The 18648-nt window shown below is 51.2% G+C and overlaps 1 long non-coding RNA gene across 1 annotated transcript in view; it reads right to left on the reverse strand.

The window, feature by feature from the left end:
• Positions 1 to 18648, reverse strand: part of LOC112547841 (uncharacterized) — an 88327-nt gene that overhangs the window by 43648 nt on the left and 26031 nt on the right. The gene's annotated exons all lie outside the window — the stretch shown is intronic.

Below are 18648 nucleotides of genomic sequence, written 5' to 3' on the forward strand. Positions count from 1 at the left end.
CCCAGAGGCACTAATAATAATTCGTATCCTCTTAACAGGCTCAGTGTTTCAGTCCCAACCACTGCTTCCAGGCCTCGTGATTGATAACATCATATGTGAGTAATATCAAATACTTAGGATACAAAGTAATATTTAGTTTTGCTCATAAATCTAGCTCACATTTGTAATGCAGTTCAGAAAAGTTATTGGCACATAAAGGAAGGGAGAAGGATTCTGCGCTGCAGGACAAAGTATATCCTGAGACATAATAAACTAGCATTAACTGAGCAGTAGAAAAACCAAGCTGCATTTGAAAAGCAGCACAACTCACAGTACCACAGAACTCATGGAGAAAACAAACAGAGCTACTGATTCACGGATAATGAATGACCTGCTCGGACAGGGATTCCAAAATTGCACTTTAGATTCAGCATCTCGATGGGCAGGTGTAATAAACAAAGAAGAGGCATCGACTTTGGTATTTCCCTGCGGATGCTGGATCCCCACTCTGGCTCAGACCCCACCCCCACTCCATCCATTCCCTCACCTCCATCTTCCCACCATCTCTTCGCACACCCTTTCCACCTGTTCCCTCCACCTCTTTCCACTCCTAATGCTTCCTCCCCCACCTCCCAGGACCTCCTGCATGCTACTGAACAGCTGACTATGGTGGGTGGGATGTGCCAAGAGTGATGGGAAGGAATTGATCAGCAGGGATTCTGGTGGGTGCTGAGCATCCACTATATTTTTCCCATGGGTATTCCAGCACTAGAGTACCCATAGAGACAGCACCTATGAAGCAAAGCAACCAACTGCACATGTTTTCTTTCTATCTGGGATTTTTGATGTGTAAATGGTAGAGCGCTGTTTATGCCTTTAGGGTATAGGATGGGTATTGTTACTGAAAGGGAATGTCTGCTAGTTATTAGAGTAGGGTCAGTCCTCTTGAGGGTATATATCTAACTCTCCTAATGGTTCACTGTCTGACCCTAGGCAAGTAACGTAAGCTTGTTTCAGTGACTCATTTTATCCAAGGAAATTTAAGATATTCTTACCTCCTGCAGAGAACTGTTATCAAGCTCATCTTTTCAAATTTCATAAGTGCACTGAGGTCCTCAGATGGAAGAGGTTAAGCCTATGGGTGCCCAGAGCCCGAGCTACGTAATAGCAGCTCTGTCTCACATTTAGGGGGACCTTGCAGACAGAGGTGATGCATAGCAGCTCCATACAAGCTGCTTCCTGAAGCTCAGGTAAGGGACACTGTCAAGGAAAGGAGGGTGAATAACACATTCATAGGCTCAGCCAATCCCTAACTGTTGGATTAGCCATTAGGGCCACTGATCGCCAGCAACAGTTAGAGCAGACTGTAGGATGCTGTAACTCTTGCCAGGATATCAGCCCAGCCCACAAATAGCTCAGAACTCTAAGAGGGCAAAGGCAACCATCCTGAGCTGTGTTGTATACTCATTAGCCACAGGTGAGGGTCTTGCTGTATTTTACAGAGGAGGAAATCAGCCTTTTCTTTTCACTGGGATAGCTGCTTCCTTTCCTGGCATTGGGCCTTGGAGCATTAGGAGTGAGGTGAGTCATGCTGATGCCAATGATGAGCATTTAGATTTCATGGCAGTCTCATTGTTAACAGATATTAAACAAAGGGCTGGAAGAGAGCTCAAGGGAACCCCCTCATACAATCCTTTTCAGAAACTTACAAAGCTCCATCTTAAAATGTTTACTCCTCCTCCTATTGGCCTTTGGAAGCCACCATCACATCCAACATAGCATGTTTCCCTATATATGTGGGTCTTTTATTCTCTGAGTAAAGAAAAACATACAAATATTTTGGTCATAAAGCTAACCAATCAAGGGAAGGGAAATCAAGCTCAATACATCAGCTGCCATATATAATTTTAGAGCTGACTACAAATTTTACAGATTCCAAACTGGCAAAACATGTTTTGTGAAAAGTTTTATTTTTAAAATAGCTTTTAGATCTTATTTATACACCCACTAGACAGATGCAGTTACCTACCTAGCCACCTTGCATGTGTATTTCCACACACACAATATATATATTTACTTACACAGATGTAAGTAAAAAGATAATGTAACCAGTTAATCTGAGCCTCTTTCTATCTGTGATTTTCTCATGTATCTTCTGTAATTACCTCAAATGTATTGATTATTGGAAAGATTTCAGCAAAATATGTTTGTAAACTTTCTGTACTGACTGTAACCTATTCTGTGAAAATGCTGTATTCATGGTTTGCCATTCAAGCTGTGATTTCACACATAATTCATATATCACTATTTCCTAACTGAGTGAGCAAGCAAGCACCTGAGGTATAAACACCCACAAGCTTCACTATTGTACAAGAATTTGGAGGTGAATTTTACCACGTGCACATTTGAAATACAATAGCTATGAATACTCACAAATACAAATTCATTTTCCCCTGAACATTCCTGGCAGTACAATTTCAATGAATATTCATGGAAAGTGAACACAAAAACAGGCATGTTGGGGGGAATTATTTCTGTGCTTGTTTGATGCTATCATTGTATATTATATAGAGAGCATGTGACAAAGAGAGAGTGCATGTATCTGCACGGTATGTACAAAAATGAGATTACACTGAAGTTATTATCCGGTAAGAACTCATATAATCAATTAAGGAGCCCACTCCAAAATGGGAAGTTTACAGTTAGAGTATGACTTTAAAAATTTAAGATACATGTTTCATTTGACTCTGGCAAACAATCTCTGATTCTAAAAGAAGGACAAGAATTATCATTGCATAACGCAGGAGTCTATTTAGTTAGAAATTTCTATCTTAAATTAGTTTCTGTTGAAAGTCAAGAAAAAATAGTTTAATTTAAGAATTCTGAAGGACACAAATGTTAAAAAAAGAAAAAGTGTATAGGTTTTAAAAATATTTACTCTCCGCCACCCCATCAGTCACCTAATCCTGATGGGTTAGGTAGCATGTGGTGCTACTGAATATGCTATTTACTACAGTCTTGCCTGTGATATCTGAGCTATTTTAAGAACATTTGAGGTTGCAATCTGAGAGGCAGGGTGACAGATCCATGTGCACAACTGGGTTGCATTTATTAAGAGGAGGAATTGGGAACTCTTAATGCAAAGCAACTTAGTAGCTAAGATGCATGGTTACCTCTGTCTAGCCTTAAATTCTACATTCTTCACCTAACCCAGTAAGATCAGATCAGAAAACAAGCATGTAAGATAACCCTCTAGTACACAGAGCACACCATGGTGCAGCAGAGTAGCCCATTTGTTGGCACCTCATAAATTCCAATGTGCTGAAAGGAGCAGTGACAGATGGTGGCATGGGGGAGCCTGCCTTTTTAGATTTGTGACACAGGGACCATTTTACAGGGAATTTTTTAAATCAGTTTGTATCTTTTATGGGTTATGGGTTAAACTGCAGCTCAGCTGAATTTGATTTAAAGTTGAAATAGAAAAGGATTCAATTCCAAGCCCTCTGCTGTAGGACATAAAAAAAAAACTTGGTTTGAAACAACTTGCTGTAATGTATGCCCCTCTCCAATAAAAAGAATAGCTAGATGCATGCACTTCATTTTAAACTATTGGAGCTAAACATGTATTTTCAAAATCCTATCATGAAATCCTGGCCTCACTGAAGTCAATGGCAAAAATCCAATAAGGTCAGAATTTTACCTCTCACCTATAGAGGATATAGTGGACTCATTGGCTGAAATATATGCACTGTTGGTTATTTCTTTCTTCCAAGAATCTCATTTTGTTATGACAAATTTTATGTATTTTTATTTGTATTAATACATGGAATGGAAAACACACATTCTTGGGGGTGGGGAGAGCAAATGCCATATGGATGCTATTAAGCTGCAGGTTGTTACTTGCTTTTTAGTCTTAATCCTGTTCAATTTCTGTCCCAGAGAATTATTATTTCAATCTTGATGTTTTCAACCTGTTCCAGCTTCTACGCATCCCCCATTCCCTTGTCCATACACAGATTCCCTCCCATCACACTAAGATCTAGCTATAGTTGTCCCATTTAGCACTATGTAATCCCATAGTGAACCCAGGATATTCAGCACTGTATAGATCCTTAGAAGTACTGAATGCACTCAGACACGTACAGGTAAACATTGTGATTAATGCTATTAAACATTTTAAATAGATATTTGTGGTACATAACAGAGATACCACCAGTGTGTGACCAGTCATCTCACAACAGAAGAGATACTGAAATCAATACCCTCAGGTGGGTCAAGTAACCAAAGGCTGGCACTTGGGGGCTAATTCCTCCAAAGCCAGTCCAGGCTCATAATACAATATCAACTACCTAATTCCAATGGTGTATGGATAGTGAAATACCAACCTTTCCTGCTGGCTTACAAAAGTTAGGATGTTTCCAATATTTATGAGAGAGGTTCAGTCCCAGCTTAAGCAGCAGCTGCACTTGTGCACATTTTAATGTTATTTCACAACTCATATCTTAAAAAGCATGGGAGGGAGGAGGCTATATAAACACCAGGTGCAAAGCACCCTCAGCTCCTACTGACTTCAATGAGAATCAAAGCATTCAGCACTTCACAAGCATGCTCAGCACCACATAGGATCAGATTTTAAAAGAAATGACACCCCCACAAATGTTTGAAAGACATTTCATAGAACATTGGATTAACAAAGACCATTTGTTTCAACCAAATGCCCTGAAACTGCTATTCTGCTTGAGTACATTCATGTGGGAAAAGCAACATCACTAGCAAGTGTGCCTCTATGCTGCATACCAAAACACAGACATGTAGCACAACAGGATGAGAATCTAATATAAATTAAGAGCTCCATTCCTAAAATATTTATAGACAAATGTAAAATGGCACACACAAAAAACTTAGCAATACTGTAAATGAAGGTCAGAAAAGTACAATTGCTCTTTTATTTGTAACCACAAACCAGCAAAATAATGGGCTGAAATTCCTCAACCCTACTTTACTCATTAGTGAAGTCAGCCAAACCAGTATCACCACAGATGCCAACATGTCAGTAGAAATTCACTTATAGTATTTCAAAAGCTTTAAAAAAAATGTTGGTCCTGATTGGAACAGACCCTGTATTTGCCAAGTCTGGATCAAAGAGAGAGATGCAGGAAGTTTAGCTTTAATTGTTTCACAAGTCAAAAATAATGTTGCTAGTACTGGCATGCTTGCACAAATCACTGAACACATTAAAAAATATTCTCAAAGTACATTGTATTTAGTATTACAGTGAAATGTGACTGTGGCCTCAAATTTCCTCTCACTGGCTGTGTAGTTCAGCCCTCCAGCAAAGTCAAAATGCCATCCCTTTTAGGGTAAACTACAAAACTTTCTCCCAGACTTCTCACTGGGTCACAGCCCTCTCTTTAAGAGTCTCACACTTCACTCTCTACAAGGTCCCTGCTGATCCTTCAGAGTTCAAGGGCAAGTAACACTCTCACTCTAATACCACCTCCAGTCTTGGATCCTTTTTCTTCCATAAAACCTTCCTCTACTCTGCCATGTACCCTCAGTTCTTCTTCCTGGAAGCTAGCTTGTGGTCTTTGCTACTCTCTAGCCTAGCCAATACTATACCGCCTCCTAGGGTTGCCAGCATCTGGTTTTGAACCAGACAGTCCAGTACAGGCAGTCCCCGAGTTACGCGGATCCGACTTAGGTTGGATCCACAGTTATGAACAGGGTTTGCTCCACGTCTCCCTGGTCTGCTGGAGACCAGTAGACCAGGGAGATGGGGAGCAAAGCCTCTGAGGACACCGGCAGCGGGACATCCGCGGCGCGTCTGGGTTGTCCGCTGCCCGCGTGCTCCCCGGCTTTGCTCCCCGTCTCCCTGGTCTGCTGGTCTCCAGCAGACCAGGGAGACATGGAGCAAAGCCTCTAAGGACGCCGGCAGCAGGACATCCGCGGCGCATCTGGGCTGTCCGCTGCCCGTGTGCTCCCTGGCTTTGCTCCCCGTCTCCCTGGTCTGCTGGAGACCAGCAGACCAGGGAGACGGGGAGCAAAGCCTCTGAGGATGCCGGCAGTGGGACAGCAGACCAGGGAGACGCGGAGCAAAGCCGCGGAGGACCCGGGCGGTGGGACCACGGTGCGTCTCGGTCTGCCGCCCGCGTCTCCCTGGTCTGCTGGGGGGGGCGCAGCTAGTACGCCCCCACCCCCGCAGCAGACCAGGCTTTTCTCCAGACGCCTGTGGTAGAGCAGCTGGGGCACTGCCGGTAGCGCTCTGGGCACTACTGGACCAACCCGGCAGCACCCCAGCTGCTCTGCCCCAGGCAGGGGAAGTATTTTCTAAATAAGATGTAATGTAGATTGTGATATAATGTCAAGTATGTCCTGTATTTTTGTTGAAACCATCTGGCAACCCTGCGTCCATCCCTGGGTTCATTTTCCCTACCATTTCCTGTCTTTTAGGCCTCTTCCTGGGCTGGTCCCTTTCACCAGCTTCTTAAAAAACCTTTCACAAACTGGAAACACAAACCTCTCTCCTAATACATACCCATAGAATTCAAAGCCATTTTTCCCCTTCCCTTGTTCTCTCCATGTTCTAAGGGAAGAACTACTTATACCCCTTGATATTCCTTCCCAGCATGCCTTGTTATCAGGCATACTGCTCCCATGCATCCTGAGAGCTACAGCTCCCAGAACTCCTTCATTCTGTTGTTGTGGACTGAATGGCTACGTCTACACTGGCCCCTTTTCCGGAAGGGGCATGTAAATTTCACGAGTGGTCGTAGGGAAATCCGTGGGGGATTTAAATATCCCCCACAGCATTTAAATAAAAATGTCCGCCGCTTTTTTCCGGCTTTTAAAAAAGCCGGAAAAGAGCGTCTAGACTGGCCCCGATCCTCCGGAAAAAGTGCCCTTTTCCGGAGGCTCTTATTCTTACTTCAAAGACGTAGCCAATCAGTGTATACATGAATTGTTATGATGCTCAAATAAAAATACACCATGGTTATATGACATCACACAATGATAGTGCTCAGAATAGAACCCAGGAGCTCCAAACCCCATTTTAACTACACAAGTACATCCTTCACTGTTAGCATGCTGTATCAGGGCAAAACTCTGGCCTCATTTAAGTAAATGGGTTTTCTGCCATTGATTTCAGTGGAGCCAGGCAAAGGACTGCTGACCAAAACAGTGCTCACACTGAGCACAGTCTTCTTCTATAAGCAGCACAGGGATCTATTCTGGAGAGCTGGGCAGAAAAAAATGCCCCCCTTCCTCCTCCCCCCACACACAAAACCACCCTATAAAACACAAAACAGAAAATTATTTTTAGCCAGAACCCAAAAGTTCTTGTGGTTGAAAAGTTTTCTATTAAAAAAATATGAATTGTCAGTGGAAAGCAGATATTTTTGTGAAAAGTTAGAAGAAAAACCATTTTGTCATCTAACTAAATTTTTTCTGCCTGTTAGGCAGTGCGGAAGGACCATGCCACCCTCCCAGTGCTCTGGGGCTTGGGTGGGGAATGGCCTGGGAGGAGAACTCTGGGCTCCAGCAGGGGAATTAGAATGGGAAGGATGGGGGCTCAAGAAGAAGGGATGAGCCACCCCAAGCCCAGGGTTGACCATCCACCCATACTTTCAGCTGTGGGCAACCCTCACATTTGGGACAGGCTAAGCACACCTATGCTCCCCTTTATTAGTACAATAAAGACAACAACATTACACTACCCTGCCTTCAGTATGAAAGTGATTTGTAACCCAAAACCAGTAAAAGTTGATCACTCTGAGCCATGCTGCTCTATCTGCTGGCTATCTTGGCCGAGTAGATGTGTTCATATAAATACAGTTTGCTCCTGAAGTCTTTCCCACTTCCACATGGCTGTCATGGGAGAACTCATTTAGAACCTGCTTACATGACAGCTATTCTCGTTCTCCCCAAATATCTGTTTTCCTTTATTCTCAGTGTTATGGCACAAAATTTTAGCTTTATTTTTGGTTCACTCTTCACTGCAAGCAAATAAAATATTTGTGAACCCTAGGAGAAAACTAAGTGCACCGAATGAACTTCAAGAAGATAGCATGGTTCATAAGTTTTGAGAATTTTGTTTAACTGAATTTGTAGCTGTGGTGAACACTTTCTTTCTCTAATTATTTCTTCTTCTATCCCTTAACTGTCTCCTTGTTTATAGTCTATAGAAAAAAATTCAAGTCCAAAAATGTAATCAATTTTATCTCCAGTACCGTAGCTGCTGTTCTAGCGTATTAAATGTTGTTTCTAAAAGTTGCTGACATTACCTCCTGTTCCTTTATGTCTCCTTTAAACTAAATTTTGAAACACGCTGATGCCATACCTTCTTCAAACTATTTCCCCAGAAACTGGTACAGATCAGTCTGTAGTTTGGAATTCATAGTCAGCTTCAGTCCTTCTGGCTCTCTAAATAATGTTTACACTGTGTGCAGTAATGTTATTATGGGAATGGCTCCTACAAGGGCCTGTGACAGGTGGTGCTGCTGTCAGAACCTTCACTTAGTTCTGACAGTAGTGCACTACTGCGCAGTATTTCTACTGCCTGGATGTAGAATAAACTAACATAATTATCCTTCTGAACACATTGATAGCCATCAGTTCCAACCCTTACACTGAACAGATGTCCTTTACTGAAATATACTCAGCACCAATTCTGATTAGTGAAAATAATAATAATAAAATCACACTGCATCAAAAATAGATGGCTCAATAAATCTTGAGAAATTGTAATTTTAGGTTTAAATAAATGCTAAACTATTTGTGATTAACAGATTTATAAAATATGTTATATTGCATATAACATTAGTACAAAATATACTATTTTCCATTGCTTTGTAACCTGAGAGCAAAGCATTATAGCCATACTGAGATAATGGCTGAAAAAGGAATTAATGTGTTATGTATCTCAGACACACACAGGCTATGTCTACACTCGCGACTTCTTGGGCAAGAACGGATGTTCTTGCGCATGAATCCACAGAGCGTCTACGCTGCCCATCCGCTCTTGCGCAAGTAAATGTACAGTACGGCGTGATAAGAGACGGCTCCTTGTGCAAGAGCTACGCTGTTTTCTATCAGGCTTAAGCCCTCTTGCGCAGGCGGTCTTGCGGAAGAGGGCAGTGTGGACGTTCGTCAAGCGTGTACTTGCGCAAGAATTGGCCTCCAGTGAAAAACACAGGTGGCCTCTCTGACATTCCGTACAGGCAATCACCACTCGTTGGTTCCCCCTAATTGGCCCCCACTTAAAGGCACAGGCACGGAGCACAGCCATTTGCCACGTGCCGCCTGGGCAGCAGCCAGAGGGAGAAATGGCAGCTGCCCAGCCTCAGCCAGGTCCCTCAGACCCCATGAAGGAGCCACCCCAGAGCACCCAGCATGCCCAAAGGGGCAGCAAGCGGTGGGCTCCATGCTGGAGCACCGCCGAGGTGACTGCCCTCCTGGACCTCTGGGGAAAGGAGGAGGCCCTCCGAGACCCCAAGTCCCGGAGGAGAAATGCACACATTTTTGCCCAGATGGCCCAGGCACTGGCCGCAAAGGGACACCTGGCCCGGACCCTGGAACAGACCCAGGCCAAAGTGAAGGACCTGCGCCTCCCCTACGTGCGGGCCAGAGAGCATGGGGGCAGCAGAGCCACTGCCTGTCCTTACTATCACCGCCTGCACCAGATCTTGGGGGACAAAGGAGCCACTCCCTTGCTGTCCCAGGTGGACACGGCGGTGGCCACCCCAGTGGACCGACCCAGGCCACCGGAGGAGGAAGATAAGGAGGTGGCAGAGGACAGCAGCCAGACCTCACCATCCTGGCCCAGCACCAGCCAGGATGTGTCCCAGGTATCCTCCGAAGCTGGCGACAGATTGTCTGGTGAGTGCAGTGACTACCGTTCGCAAGTGTGCTGGAGAAGGCGTGGAGGGCCACAGGATGGGGGAGAGGTAGCGGCACATTGCACAGCCTGGCCATATGCTGCGCAGAGGCATGCAGCACGTGCAGCCTCGTGCAGCTAGGGTTGCCAGGTGTCCAGTTTAGAACCGGACAGTCCAGTCTTTGAGCTTTCTGTTCGGGAAACAAATTGAGAGGATATAAATGAGAAAATATACATGTCTGGTATTTTCTAACTAAGATGTAATGGAGACTGTCATGTGATGTCAAGTGTGTCCGGTATTTTTGTTGAAAACATCCGGCAACCCTACGTGCAGCCAGACCAAGTGGCACAGAGAAGCGGCAGCTAGCCCCAGCACATGCCTGGGACCCCAGGGATTCCACTCAACCAGACCGGGGGAGGGGGGCAGAGGTTTGGCCAGGAGTAGGCCAGCCCCAAGGTTGCAGGCCTAACCCCACACAGCCTAAAGGGTGCTGCACACAGCACACATCCATGGCTATCTCTGGGTCACTGTAGCTTCCCCTGGGGAAGGCACAACAGGCCCCCTCCAAGCACCTATGGCCTCCCTGGGGGCTCCTGGTCCACCATAGGACCCCCCCCCCTCCGCTGCTCCAGGGGAATTCCCCCTCACCAGCCACACCTGTCCCCAGGCATCGTGACGTGCTGGGAGGAGGGCACAGGGCTCTGGCACACCATTTGGGGCAGGACTCACTGACCATGTTGCTCTCCTCTGCTTCTCCTGCAGTGTGACCCCCAGCCAGCATGGGACCTTCCAACCCCATCCTGCCGGCACAAAGGATCCAGGGCCCATCGCAGTGCTCCTGGGACCGCCGCCACGTCTGTGTGATTGAGCGCACGGAGCATGCTCTGACAGAGAAGATCCGCGCGGAAGCGGAGTGGCGGGAGCGGGTGTGGGGCCAGTACCTGGAGCACTGCGACCGTGTCTGCACTCTCCTGGGCACCATTGCCAACCGGATGGGCCCCGTGCAGCAGCCCAATGCTGCCAGGCCCCCCTCTTCCACTCCCAGCTCTCCTCCCACTTCTCCTCCTGCCTTGCCCATGCCCCCTCCCGAGGTCCCCCCTGACTTACCCATGCCCGCTCCTGAGATCCCCCACCCTCAGCACCTCCTGGTGCAGCCTGCCCCAACCCGGCATGAGGGGCAGAGGCACCCCTGCACCCATGGGGGTGGGAGAGGCCTCCATTGTCCATCGTGAGGTCCTCCCAGTTCAGTGCACTCCCTTCCCCATGTAAATAAAAAAGTGCCTTATGTACAGCAAGTGCATTTTATTTATTGGGAGGTGAGGTAAGGGTGGCAGGAAGGGGTGGTGATGGAAGCGGGAAGTGGGGGCATAGAGGCATCCCTGCAGTCAGAGGTGTAGGAGTGGCCTATTGTGGGGCCTGGTCCAGCATCACCCGGAGGGCTTCCCAGACCCGAACCCCGTGGCGATTGGTCTGCCGGGTGGCAGCCATGTGGGGCTGCTGGTAGGCCTGGCCCTCACCTACCATCCATACCGGGAGGAAGGCCTCCCCTTCCCCTCAATAATGTTGTGGAGCACGCAACATGCCTAGATGACATCTGGGATGTGGTGCACCCCCATTTCCAGGTGGGTCAGGAGGCACCTAAACCATGCCTTCAGACGGCCAAAGGTGCACTCCATGGGATTGTGGGCCAGGTCCAGGTGGCTGTTGAAGGTGGCCTGGCTGTGGTCCAGGTGGCCAGTGTATGGCCGCATCAGCCAGGCCATCAGGGGGTAGGCCGCATCCCCCAAGATGCACACTGGCATCCTGACATCCTCAATGGTGAATTCCCTCTGGGGGAAGTAGGTGCCCGCCTCCAGCCTGTGGCACAGGCCTGAGTGCCTGAAGATGCAAGCATCATGGGCCCGCCCGGACCACCCCACATAAATGTCCTGGAACCGGCCCTGGTGGTCCACTAGCACCTGGAGCACCACAGAGCAGTAGCCCTTCCGGTTTATGAACCGGGCCGCTTGGTGCTTTGGCACCCAGATGGGGATGTGGGTCCTGTCTACGGCTCCCCCACAGTTCGGGGAGCCGAGGCTGGTGAAGCTGGTAATGGTGGTGTCCACGTCCTGGGGGCTGATCACCTTCTGGAGCAGCATGTAATTGATGGTGTTGATGACCTGCAGAGGGATGCATGGAATGAGACAGTGCATACATGGGCCCCTGGGGTGTGCTCACCCTCCCTTTGATGGCCCCTCCCCCCACACAGGCCAGGGCCCTCTGCCCCCCGGGATCTCCTCCTCCCCCACCAGCGGGGCTGTGTGCAGGAGGGACAGCGTGATCCGCTGTGTGCAGGGCTTCCCCCTGCCCCTACAGCCTTCCCCTGCCCGGTCTGGCCTCTTCCCTCTCCCAGGATGAGCCCATGGTCCAAGGAGGGCCTTACCTGCCGGATGACCATGCCGATGGTGGACCTGCCCACCCCGAACTGGTTCACCATGGAGCGGTAGCTGTCCGGGGTGGCCAGTTTCCAGAGGTCAATCGCAACCCTCTTCTCCACAGGGATGGCGGGGCGCAGGCGGGTGTCCTGCTTCCGGAGCACAGGGGTGAGCCAGGTGCAGAGCTCATGGAATGTCCCCCTGCTCATCCGAAAGTTCTGCACCCATTGCTGGTCTCCCCATTGTCCCAGCACCAGGCGCTCCCACCAGTCCCCACTGGTGGTGTAGCTCCAGAGGCACCTTTCAGTGGTGGGGTGCAGGTGCCCGAGCCCAGCTGCAGTTGTGGCGAGGTCCTGCACCTGCTGCCCAGTCTCCAGCTCCTGCTGGAGCAATGTGGCTCCCTGGTGAAGGAGCTCCACAGCCTTTGTAATGGCCATGAGGAGCAGATGTTGCTGGCTGGGGTCCTCCTCCTACTCCATGGCTGTGATGATGGCAGCGAGGGTGCCCAGGGGCACTTGCCAGGAACAGAGGTGATAAGTGCTGTTCTGGCTCTCACTCCCTCAAATGGGTGCGTGAGCATGCAGCCACAGGGAAACGGCTGTCCAGGAGTCCCTTTAAGTACGTTTCCCAGTGGGGGTCCGGCGCATGTCCACAGGCACTGCTGGTGACCTCTTGACATGGCCGATTTGCTTCTGGAGACACGTTCTTGCGCAAGGGATTCCCACCAGTGTGGCCGCTTTCTTGTGCAAGAGCTCAGCGTTCTTCCGATGCGGTTCTGGCCAGTGTAGACATTTTCTTGCGCAAGATATTCCTGCGCAAGAACCCGCCACTGTAGACATAGCCTTAGAGTTCATTCTTGCAAACCCTTGCTCACATGAGTAGTTACGTAGAAGTTATGTGCATAAGGGTTTGCAGATTCAGGCCTATAACTGGAGTATTAGCTATTGCCAATAAATTATCTAATAGGGTGCGGGAGCCAGTTTAGACTGGTAGTTTTCACCAACATTATACATTAACAAAAACATATATACAAATTAGAAAGCAACTTTTCTGAATATGAGCAGGTGTGTATGTTTGAATGGACTATAAAGTTTAGTCATAAATTCTCAGAGAAAGTTGTACCATTAAAAAGATTTTGCCCAGCCATTTAGCGGGTATGCCAACACATGCAAAAGCTGCAGATACTGTGTTAAACAAAACCAGAGATCCTACATATATAGCATAAAACATTCAATTTCCTGGTAAGTAAACTTTACAAGATGTTTATTAAACAACATGATGAGGGAATATGGATTTTATACATTTGCAACTATATGTAAATTGTTGTGTTTAATGTGATTTATAACAGCTGTGAAGTAATAGACCCTTTGTCTTACCTGTTTGCCTACTGGGGGATGTGGCCTACCCACTACAACCCTGGCTCTTGAAGCCTTACATGGGACCCCTCAACCCCTCCCAGCAGGCCTTTAATGCCAGATTGTGGTGGAGGGGGCCATCGGCCAGCTGAAGGCCTGATTTCGATGCCTCCTCACCCACCTCGACCGCTCTGAGAGGAATATTCTGCATGTGGTGACAATCCGCTGTGTGCTGCACTGTTTGTGTGAGTGGAAGAAGGAGGCTTTCCTGCCGGATGGCAGAGGCTGACCACTTGGTTGGCCTGTATGCGCAGCCCCGCACGGCTGCCAGCCGGGAGGCCCATCGGAGGGCTACTGGTATCCGGGAGGCCCTGTGGGAGAGCTTCCAGACAGAGGAGGAGTGAAGTCTCCCTGGCGTGCCCAACTGGGGGGTTGTGCCTTATTCCACCCTCATGTCCTTCCACTTTCCCCTCCCTAACCCCCCTTCCTGATGTCAAATAAAAACACATGTGTTGCCAAAAAAAAACCTCTCTTTATTGACTATAACTGAGGTGGAGGGGGATGAGGGTGGGAGAGGGGAGGGGGAAACCTGGTAGCAGGGAGATGGAAGGGGGAGGCAAGGGGAGGAAGGGGGAGGAGAAGCTCAGGGTTGGGGGTCTTTCCAGCCCACCTGTCTCCCAGCAGGTGCGGGGGCCTCGGCATCCCTGGGGGGAGCGGGTATGGGGCGAGGAAGAAGCAGGAGGAGGAGCAGGAGTGAGAGGAGGCGCGAGAGCTGGAGCGGCAGCAGGGGCTGGAGAGGCAGGAGGCAGCAATCTCTGCACCGTGGTCTGCACGTGGTCACGGATGGCACGGCCCTGGTCACGCAGCTCCCACAAGCTGCAGCTGGAGGTCTTCCTGTACCCAGTGCTCCTGGCTGTGGACCTGCCTTTGCAGTAATCCCAGCTGCTGCCACTGGTATCCCTCCTGGTTCTGGGTGCACCAGCTGGCCCAGGTGGGGGGGATGACCTGGGCGGGGTGGTGTGCCCTGCACTCACAACTGGTGCAGCTGTGGAGAAACCAGACAGGTGGTCAGTTATCCCTGGGAACACAGTGGGTAAAGCTCAGCCCCCCTCTGCAAGATGAGGACAGCAGGTCTCCGCACCATCATGTCCTGCTATTCCCAGGAGTGTGAGCTGGCCCGGGACTGTACCCATGCCCCTGTGCTGTATATAGCGTGGGGGAGGGGGAAAAGATGTGCCCTGCCTCTGCGTAGAGGGGGCTTGTGGAGGGAGGGCATTGTGCAGTGTCCCTCCCCGGGGTACAGAGCATGTCATGTGCCTTCATACATACATGTGTGTGAGTAACAGGCCAGGGCCCCTGTTTGGCAGCTAGCCAGGGCCACATGCCTTGACTGGCACTGCACAGGCACAGGTTGCTGCATGATCCGTGCTTAGCAAGGCCCACACACGCAGTCCCTAGGCTCCCTCTCCTCCCACCCCGTCCCGCATAAGGGGACAGTGATGGCACTCACATGTAGAGGCCTCCCCAGCCTCAGAAGACAGTGGCGTAATTGCTGCTGGTATGCCTCAGGGGTCCAGGGTGAGTGCCACACTCCCTCCAGGCTCCTGTGCCTGCTGACCCTTGTCCTCATCCTCGTCCTCTGTGCCCTGGTCAGGGCCCTCTGCCCCAGGGTCAATGACCACCTGGGGGGCACGGACAGTCCACGCCCCCCCCCCAAGATGCGGTCCAGGGCCTCAAAGTAGGGGAAGGGGTCTGGGTCTGCCCCTGGTTGAGAGCTGCCCCCTGTGGCCCTGGCATAGGCCTGCTTCATCTCTTTTATCTTCATGTGCATCTGCTCCTGGGTGCGCATGTGGCCTTTGGTGGCCAGGCTGTCAGCCATCCATCTGTAGACGGTTGTGTTCCTGCATCTAGTGCAGAGATCATGGACGTTGGAGGATTCCACCCAAACCTCAATGAGGTCCATGATATCCGCACTGGACCTGGAAGGTGCCCACCTTTTCCTGCCCCGATAGGCTCCTGAGAGCTGCCAGCCTGCTCCTGGGGAGAGGAAGAGGGCTGGCTGGCTCATGCTGGCAACTGAGTCAGGGGCAGTGCCTGCGGGCTCTGGGCTGTTAGACCTGGAGCTGGCACAGGCCCTGTGGCCAAATAGACTCTATCCCTTTAAGGGCTCCGGGGTTGGGGGGGGGGGAGCAGAAGAGTTTTCCTGGTGGTGGCCAAAGTGGCCACCAGGGCACGCTGGGAAGGGCTGGAGGCCCCCTATTTCAAAATAAGCGTCTACACAGCACTTATTTCGATTTAGCTATTTCAAATTTGGCATTATTCCTCATAGAATGAGGTTATTTCAAAATAGAGGTTTACCTGTGTAGACGCTATTAAAGTTAATTTGAAATAATGGCTGTTATTTCAAATTAACTTTGATGTGTAGACATACCCACTGCTATTAACTAGAAACATTAAACTATCTAAGGGTATGTCTACACTACAGCACTAATTCGAACTAACTTAGTTCGAATTAGTTAATTCGAACTAAGTTAATTCGAACTAGCGCATCTAGAACTAAAAACTAGTTCGAATTAGCATTTTGCTAATTCGAACTAGCGCGTCCACACTGATTGGACGCAGGGGGGCATTTAAGGGCAGCTGAAACAGGTTCTGGCAGGGCATCAGGTCAGTAGTTGCTTTGTGTGGCTGCTGTCTGAGGCTATCTGAGGCTCGAGCTTAAAGGGACCCCCTGGACAGCTGGTTCTCAGCTTTTCCTGCTTGCTTGCCAACCTCGCCGAGGGACAGCAAAGCGTTGGTCTCTGTGCCCATCTGTGTCGGTGCTTCCCTTTGGGGGGGCCGCCGCAGGTGGCAACATGGAGCCACGGCTCGCCCTGCACCTTCTGGTGCACGTTCTGGACTTGCTGCTGCAAGCCTGCCAGCAATGGCTCGAGGCTGCCTGGCACCACCTGGGGAACGTCAGCCCCCTGCCTCTCCTCCTGGCCGCCCTGCGGGCCATGGAGGAGCCGCGGCGGCGCCCTGGCACCGGCGTGCCCCGCCGCGTCTGACGTCTAGACACCAGCAGCGACTGGTGGGACCGCATCGTCCTGGAGCGCTGGGAAGACCGACAGTGGACCCAGAACTTCAGGGTGAGGAGGGACACCTTCCTGGAGCTCTGCGAGTGGCTCGCCTCTGCCCTGCGCAGAAGGGACACTCGCATGAGACCCGCAATCCCCCTCCAGAAGCGGGTGGCCATCGCCCTCTGGAAGCTCTTCACGCTGGACAGCTACCGATCCGTCGGGAACCAGTTCGGCGTGGGGAGATCCACCGTCGGAGTGGTGCTCATGCAGGTATGGCACTCGTCGGCCACCGAGCCGGGGGGGAGGGGGGCTGCGAGGAGGGGATGGGCCGCCCCAGGGACAAAGGGGGGGTGGGAGGAGGCAAAAGCGCCCCGCACCAGAGGGGTCGGGCTGTCCCGGCCGTACTACACTCTGCCAGGGGGGTTGCTTCCGGGAGTGGGGCGCGGGGCACTGCCAGGGCACGCACGCTCCCAGCCACCCGGGCGCCCCACTGATTGGCGCTTTGCTGTGTCTCTCTCCGCAGGTGGTCAAGGCCATCAACCGGGTGCTGCTCCGCAGGGTGGTCCGCCTCGCCGACCCGGACGCCGTCATCCGGGGATTCGGCGCCCTCAGCTTCCCCAACTGCGGGGGGGCCATCGACGGGACGCACATCCCCATCCGTGCCCCGGAACACCAGGCGTCCCGGTACGTCAACCACAAGGGGTACTTCTCCGTGATCCTGCAGGCCGTGTGTGACCACCGGGGACAGTTCACGGACATTAATGTGGGCTGGTCCGGCAAAGCACACGACGCCCGGGTGTACCGCAACTCCTCCGTCTGCCAGCGGCTGCAGGCCGGGACCTTCTTCCCCGACCGCCACATCAGGGTCGGGGACGTGGACATGCCTGTCTGCCTGGTGGGGGATGCCGCCTACCCACTGCAGCCCTGGCTCATGAAGCCCTACACGGGGCACCTCAATCCCTCCCGCCAGGCCTTCAATGCCAGGCTGACCAGGGCCCGCATCGTGGTGGAGGGGGCCTTCGGACGACTGAAAGCCCGCTTTCGATGCCTCCTCACCCGTCTGGACCTGGCCGAGCACAACATCCCTCCCGTGGTGGCAGCATGTTGTGTGCTCCACAATTTGTGTGAGCGGAAGGGGGAGGCTTTCCTGACAGCCTGGATGGCTGAGGCTGACCGCATGGCTGGACACTACGGTCAGCCCCGCACCGCCGCCATCCGGGAAGCCCAGCGGGGGGCCGTCCGGATCCGGGAAGCCCTGCAGGAGAGCTTCCTGGTGGAGGAAGAGGACTGACCTCTCCCTGCATGCCCCACTGGGGCCTTCTTCCACCCAACCCCCCTTCCCCTTTCCCCTCCCTACCTACTGTCAAATAAAGACACCTGTTTTTGAAACAAAAATGTCTGTTTATTTCACAGAACTGGGTGGTGGAAGGGAGGAATGAGGGTGGGAGAGGGGAGGGGGAAACCTGGGACGAGGGAGCTGGAAGGGGAGGGAAGGGAGGAAGGGAAAGGAAAGCTCAGGGGTGGGAGTCCGGCTGCCTCTCCCGTCTCGCCACACTGCAGGTCCGGGGGCGTCGGTGGGAAATGGTTGTGGAGGGGGGGGCAGGAGGGACAGGGGGTGTGGAGGAAGCAGGAGCGGAAGCAGGAGCGGGAGCAGGAGGGGGAGCAGGAGGAGCAGGGGGAGGAGGAAATGGGAAGCGGTTGAGCAGGCTCTGGAGGTGGCCTCGCAGGGCACGGCCCTGCTCCTCCAGGGCCTCCAGACTCCTCCGGCGCAGCCTCAGGTCCTCCTGGACCCAGTGGTCCTGGGTGCGGAGCTGGTGGTCCATGAACCGGAGGTGCCGCCGCTGATACTCCTCCTCGTTCCTGGCTCTCCTGCTTGCCCGGGCACGGGCAGATGCTGCATGCGGTGCGCCCTGCAGGCCCAGGTGCTGCAGCTGTGGTGCAACAAGAACAGCGGTCAATTACCCCA

The sequence above is a fragment of the Pelodiscus sinensis genome, chromosome 7 (assembly GCF_052426305.1).
Source record: "Pelodiscus sinensis isolate ZL-2025 chromosome 7, ASM5242630v1, whole genome shotgun sequence".
Classification (NCBI taxonomy): domain Eukaryota; kingdom Metazoa; phylum Chordata; order Testudines; family Trionychidae; genus Pelodiscus; species Pelodiscus sinensis.